Source organism: Mya arenaria, chromosome 4 (genome assembly GCF_026914265.1).
Source record: "Mya arenaria isolate MELC-2E11 chromosome 4, ASM2691426v1".
Classification (NCBI taxonomy): Eukaryota; Metazoa; Mollusca; class Bivalvia; order Myida; family Myidae; genus Mya; species Mya arenaria.
The window spans coordinates 71,363,535-71,371,247 of record NC_069125.1 but is presented as its reverse complement, the minus strand read 5'-3'; positions in this window follow the sequence as shown (position 1 = coordinate 71,371,247).

The following is a 7,713-nucleotide window of genomic DNA, read 5'->3' as shown; positions in this document are numbered from 1 at the left end:
TTGTCAAAATTAGTAAAGACGTAGAAATCTATATAAAAAAACACACCTGTTTTTCGCGAAAACAGTCTGTATTTCACAATTTTATGTACAATTTAATGTAAAGGAAATTTTGCTTGATTGTAATCAAAATAATTTTATCAATGGCTAGGTTGGTTTTAAGATAGATGTTTTTGAATCTGGAAAGATGATTCTGGAGTTGACAGACTTGATTTCCTTGATTATGTGCATTTAAATATGCTACATACATTAACTATTTACCCTGACATACAGCTAAACAATTTTATTGCATTCTGATAATAGTTAAATACTCTTTGATATATTGTTTTAAAAAAAAAACTCAAAGTTAAGTCTTCGAAAAGTTTCTGGAATACGCTGAAAACACAAGTGTTCTAATGAAAAATAGTTCATGTTATTCTAGATAAAAAGTTATTGTGCTGTTTGTGGAGCTTTGTGCTGTTCTTCCATGTTTCTTGTTTTTGATTTTTTGTTTTTATGTTCTATGTCTTTGGCGTTAACCCAGTGCCATTAAACCGGGTTTATGTTTTGCGTATTGCTACTGAGCTGGTTTCTGTAGCTTTTCGCATAAATATTCTAGATAAACCCACACGAAACTTGCTATTTATAATAATGTAGGTATAATTTGCTTTCCAGTATCTCTGGTTTGGACCAGTTCTTGTAACACCTCATTATAAACAAGCCATAATAGGAAACTTACACTGGCTAGGTGCGCTATATTGAGATAACATTACCTTGCCATTTAATTGGACGGTATCAAAAACAGAATAATTAGCCAAGATTTTTAAGACTTTACAAAGACGAAAATAACTAGCAATATCTGTTTTATTATTTTAAAAGTTGTACAAAAATGGGCATTTTCCTGTAACTTGACTATTCCCCAGCCCATACAAATAATTGATGGTGTAATTTCTTGACAAAACACAATGTAATTGTGCAAAAACGTCGTGTCTATTTTTTACATATAGGTCCTTGTTATCTCTTCCAACAAAGGTTAGTAAGATCAAAAAGTACGTTTGAGTACAGGGGGCAAATACCATTACTGTAATCCTACTAGTTATTGTCTTAAATCTTCAGAGTGAAGTTTCACGCACTGACACATTTTGCTTCAAATAATATTTTAGTATAATATTTGCCCCCGAAAACTCTTCTTTAAGACAACAAAGTAGGCAATTAATTAGAAACCGGGTTCAAGCACAATTTATTTTATGTTCTATGACAGAAAAGGAAGAAGAAGGTTTATTCAAGGAAATATAACACACAATATATATTTAAATAGGCCAACATGACCCGTGATTAAATTCATCGAATGGCTTACGTATACAAATTCAAATAGCGAACAAGCAAGTAAACTATAAACAAGTATATAAGTATCAAATATATATCAGCTGTACCTATAGAGTTTGATATACATATCATAAATACATAAATGAACTATATTTGTATCATATTATTAACAACAGTATCTATAGAATTTGATAAACATATCATAAAAGACACCTGACTTATGCACTATATCCATGCACTGGAATAACGGAACTAATACTATAAACTTCTTGCACCATCGCCTTATCTGTATGAGCTGGGGAATTGCCATGCGATAGAAAAATGTCATTCCTAGTCATCAAAGTAGTATATAGAGGATATTTGTTTATTTCAGTGTAAGATCATATTTTATTTCACGAGTGTCATAGAAAAACATATTTTCACGAGTGGCGAAGCCACGAGTGAAAATGTAGTTTTTTTTATGATCACGAGTGAAATAAAATACGATCTTACACTGAAATAAACAAATTTTCTGTTTCTTTTATGCTTATTTTCGGAGTTTTATTTCTTTTTTATTTATTTCTGAATTACCCCCTTTTTTGAAAAGGGTGGGCTTTAGGCCGCTACCCGTGAGGCGCCCCCCATGCATAGTTATAGCTGTCAACTTTTCTACTTTCGGTTTGCTGAGAAATAGTTCTCTGCTAGTCATTCTTATAGCTTAATATTCGCTCGTTTTTTTTTATTGCAAATCTTTATGAACAGTAAACAATGAAGTATTATTAGTGCACATATGTTCCAAAAAATAATGAAAACACTTTTTATTTTAAGATGGGCATGAATACAAAATCAAATTACTACGCCGCTATTTAAAGAATGAAAATTTGGAAGGTCAAATGTGTTAGCAAAACAAATGTGGATACTCATTGGATTTTAACCATTCTTCTTAGTTTAAGACTGCATGTACGCGTGTTTTTATAGTATGTTAATATTCAGTCATCTTACTGTCAGAGACCAGTCTGTTTCGATTTAAAATGTTTGTTTTCCAAGTCAAGAGTAAATGCCACGCTAGTTTGTTGACATATTTTGAGGTGTGGGTGGGGTAAAAAAATATCGGATATATCTGTAAATTGTGTGAATTCTCCAGGAAGCTCATTTTACGTACTACAACGGTTAACAGTTCAAAATACATTTGAACGAGGATATAAAATTTTATTTATGTTCGAACAGTTGTTTTTGTCTGTAATTTGTTTGGTATGAAAGCAAATGTTCGAACATTCAGCTTCAAAGATCAGTAAATTGTTTGATAAACGGGATAACCGGTAATAAACGGTAAGTTGTTAATTTCCAATTATATATTTATTTAAATTTATAAAATATTTCTTTCCTTTTTTTAATTTTTTTGACATAATTTACTGAAGTCCAATGTTCTGTTTGATCAAGGCAAGTACATATATTTTCACTGTTGTTATTTCACTGTTAAACCCCCATATTTCATCGTAAAGCATGAAAGAAATATACTCTATTATGGACTATTTAAACCATTTACTATCCATATTTTTCACCACAGAAACATCAATTAACGAAATCGTTGTTAACTTTTAAACATGAACTATTTCATGATATGCTCATATATTTAACTAAAACAAGTAGAACTGAAACGGTTGTCTATAGTCGTGTTAGATATGCTGCCGATGACAAGTATCTGGAATCCCAGAAAGTAAGAAGCAGACAGCATTATACTTTATTAATTTTGTTTCACATGATACAAAATTTTCGAGTTCAACACTAGTCATAATTGCAACCAACATTTTGCAAGAATTCCAAGAGGATTGTAGACGGAAATATGGATAAATATTTTTACAGATAGCTAAACTAACATATATGATAGTTATGCTATAGAACTATAGTGATTAGAAAAAGAAAATTGAAACAGAATAAGAATAGATTAGGAATCATCAGATGTGCTTTACCACACAAGTTGACACTGAATCCCAAAAACACCACATCAAGTGGTACATTGAAAAGAAGATTGATCATAAGCCTTCAGCAGTCATTGTATGTGGTACGGATATGGCCATCCTACCTATGCAGATGCCAATGCAGTTACCATTACCATTTCAAATCATTCAAGTAATCCCATTTATATTTCATAAAAAGGCAATTGTATGTGAGATACAACCAGTAACAGTCACCGATGATGTTTTGAATATGATTGACGAAAAAGACATAGATCAGAAGAGAAGAAATACAGTTGGAGAGATGAATATAGATGAAGACCCTTTAATTAGTTTAGAACAGAAACAAATGTGAACGCTTTAAAACCATCGGGATATATATATATATATTCAGAACAAGCTTTTTCAAAAACCAAATTGAATTAATGAATCCTATACTATTTACGCAATGTCACGGCGGGTACCAAATGCTATAGTATAAATGTCAGGTCGCATTTAAAACATTTGTTGTCATGTGGCATCATACGGCCATCAACATGGCCATGGGCTTAACCAGTAGTTTTGGTTAGAAAGAAAAATGGACAGCTACGGCTAAGTGTAGATTACAGAATGATTAACGGACAGCTAAAGATGCCAACGGTCTTCCTAGAATAGAAGAGATGTTTGACACGGGATTCTCTATTTCACCACAATGGACATCAAAAATGGATATCATCAGCTACCAATAGAGGAAGAACATGAAGAGAGAACTGTTTTCAAAAAATGACCTTTGGGGCACTTCGAATATAAGTTGATGCTTTTTAGATTGACTAATGCGCCAGCCAGTTATAGTAGATTGACGATTGAATGCCTAGGTCAAATAAACATGTCGATCTGTATATTATAGTTATATGACCTAATTATCTTCAGTAGAACTTCTGATGAACATCTCTTAAATAGGTCCCCGAGAAACATAGTTTCTTCAGAGAGAGAGAGAGAGAGAGAGAGAGAGAGAGAGAGAGAGAGAGAGACAACTTCCTTGGTCATCATGGCTGTCGTTGGTGGTAACACCTGATTGTATTAAGCAAAGCCGGAATTGTAACTGATCCTAATAAAATTGACATGGTTAGGAACTGGCCAGCACCAATCACGCCATAAGAGCTCCACAGTATCTTAGCATTTACGGGGTATTGTTGTAGATTTGAAAAACGTTTGTTCGAGAATTACCCGTCCCTTAGCTGAGTTGATTCCACCCCAGCCCCACCCTCCAAGAAAGGCCAAAAAGGCCAAAAGGAGAAAGCAGAAAAGATATTTCAAGATTTGAAAGATATATTGACAAGTCCATCAAAATTAGTCTACCCGAATTTTAGTAAGCCCTTTGAATTGCACATTGATCTATGCAACAGTGGATTTGGACAGTACTATATAAACAACAAGAGCGTATGAACAGAGTGATCTTTACAGATTAGCATTTTTGGCGTTGAAGTGGGCAGTAACTTTAAAATCGTCGGATTATTTGACAGGAATTCATTTCATGGTATACACAGAAAATAACCCATCGACTCATATACTCTCTTCACTCAACCTTAATGCTGCGAGCCAGAGATGGGCAGCTGCACCGGAGACCAAGAATTGTGACACAGGTGCACTCAGTCGGTACCAATTTGAGAAGATAAATGTCATGGAACAAGATGGGAATGCAACTGCAGAGATAGTGAAGTTAGATAGAGATGCAGTGAGAGCAATTGGTAGTGCACTTACTTCTCCACACATAAACCCTGTACCCAATATGAATATGAACATAGTAGAGGTTTCTGAAAGCGCTAGTACCCCATTTGCAAAAGTATAGTTAAGGGAGATCAGGAAACATATAGAGGACCCCCTTGTTTGAAAATGGAGGATTGCGGTGATAGATAAGAGAAGAATACAAAATGGCTTAGTAGAGTATAGTAGAGCGATGGTGAGTGAAAAAAGAAACAATTAGTTGCACCTGAGCGTTATAGACAAGATGTTTTGACAGGTATGCACACTTATGTAGGCCATCTAGGCATGGATAGGACAACATCTCATACGATTAAGATTTTTCTGGCCTTGTTTGACAACACAAATATAATACTTTGTGAAGTCTTGGAATCGTTGTTTGAGGAGGAAGTCTCCCACAAACACACGTATACCATTAGTAAGTGTTAATACAACTTTCCACTTAAAGCTTGTTTGATTTGATTTGTTGACATTGGAACCATACAAGGGAGGATGTTCAATCATATTAGTTGGTCACCGACCACTTTACAAACTACGCACTAATAACACGCAACCAGACTGCTAAAACTACTACATGATCACTTTACAATCAGTTCATTGTGAATTATGGAATTCTACATAGATTCCACTCAGATCAAAGTGTCAACTTTGAAAGTCAACTAATCAAGGAACTATTGCACTAACCAACATGAAGAATAGTCACACTTCAGTGTACCGTCCTGAAAGAAACGAAGTCCCAGAAAGGTTTAACATGACTCTTATCAGCATACAAGAGACACTTGAGGAAGACCAGAAGAATGATTGGAAGATGTACATAAGTTCCCTAGTGTTTGTCTACAATACGACCGCTCATTCATCAACCACTTTTTCACCGTAGGAACTCATGTTCGGCAGAAACCCATGTCTTCTTATTGAGGTCATATTTCACGTTCAAAAAGAGAAAGAAGAAAAGGTAAAGACTCAAAAAGAGTATAAAACAAGGAGACAATGACGTAGTAAAGAGCTACTGTCATGAACATGTAGAGAAAGCAAACGAAAGGCAAAAGAAAGAAAGACTATGAACTGATAGTTAGATGTGTCAACAATGAATAGGAGATAAGCATAGGCATAAGTGCAGATTTTGGAGGAGGTATACACGGTAAGAGGACAGAAGGAGAAGTACTCGTGTATATATAAGAATGTAACAGTGCCGGAAGAGTTAGGACCCTGCATCGGAACCTTCTATTCCCAGTGAGTCATCGGGTGAGAGCTGATGGTGTCCAAAAAGGAAGAGTTAGGAAACAAAAGAGGAGTTAAAGTATGAATCCAGAGATAAAGAAGAGTCAGGTATTATCACCAACGACAGCCATAATGATGATGGTGTGGTTTATTTGCCACAGACATATCTTCACGGGGGCGTCCCCGTGTGCTAGTGCCTTAGTTAGAGGCAGAAATTGAGATAGATGTGATAAATATAGATAAGGAGTAAAGTTCTTCAGTCACAGACTGATCAGGGGAGAAAAGGAGATTATCAAAGAGGACAATGCAGAAGTCGAATTAGAATGAGACAAGAGTTATGTTACCGAAGCAGCTTCAGGAGGTATTAAGGTATATAAGAACACAGATGAAGTTGAACAGGATCAGACCGTTGATAAAGATACTTTCCACAATGCGACGGACACACACATTCCTGGTACGCTTGATACAACCCTAAAGGAGGTTACGTTAGCCACAAAGAAGAAGAGAAAATGGCAGTTGCCGCATCCATCAATCTGCAGATCCGAAAGGGCTAGAAGAGCCCCTGAGAAAAATAGCGGTTATGTGATGTATGGAATAGACAGTAGACCATATGATGCCAGATTCCATGAATCACAAGGCTATCACGAGTTCTGTATGGATGGTGAGATTGCGAGGAGGTTAGTGACGAAAGTTATAAAATAATACACAGCCGTTTTATGATAGTTTAATTACAATTTTAATTATGTGTATGTTTAGTAATAGTTGTTCATGGACATACTATCCAGTAATTGGTTATTTTGTGTAGACACTTATTTATAAAAGGGGGGGGGGGGGAGATGGCATGTGATTAATATTTGGTATGTTGTAAGTGTGACATTTCGCAATTTAGTTTGTATGTTTAGGGGTTTTGTATATATTTTGCATTTACTTTTGGTTAAATTAGTGTGTTGTTGAAACCTAATTGCCTGGATTTTGGTTGTAATTTGATTTTATTGCTTTTTTAATTAATTTTTGACTATCAGATAATGAAGGAACGTCATTGTAGGAGACAGAGAGGTGCGTAACTATGTCAGAGTTTTAAGAAAATGATATTTTAATATATTTGATGAAAGGGAGAAAACAAGCAAAACTGCTTTGATTAAATTAATGGAGTTCTCTATCTTTTTAAAATGTCATTGCTGTGTGGTCATCTATCACCATAGTCACTCTCAATTGATATTTTGGGGGGAACACCGGATCATCCCGTTCTTAGTTTGCAAGTTGAAATTACCATATTTGATAGGTTTGTTGATAAGTTAGTTCCAGATTTGTATGTCTAGTATTAATAAACATTGATAAGTTTTGTAGTTGTGATAATTACATTTGATCTGTAATATTTAAGTAAGTTTGGCATTTATAGTCGAGATATTTCTAAAAGTCAAGATGATGAGTTAACCCTGCATGTTAATATTATATAAACTCAATTATTAAAAATCTTTGGCACCAGTTAGATTTTAATATTAAGGTTGGTCTACTCACT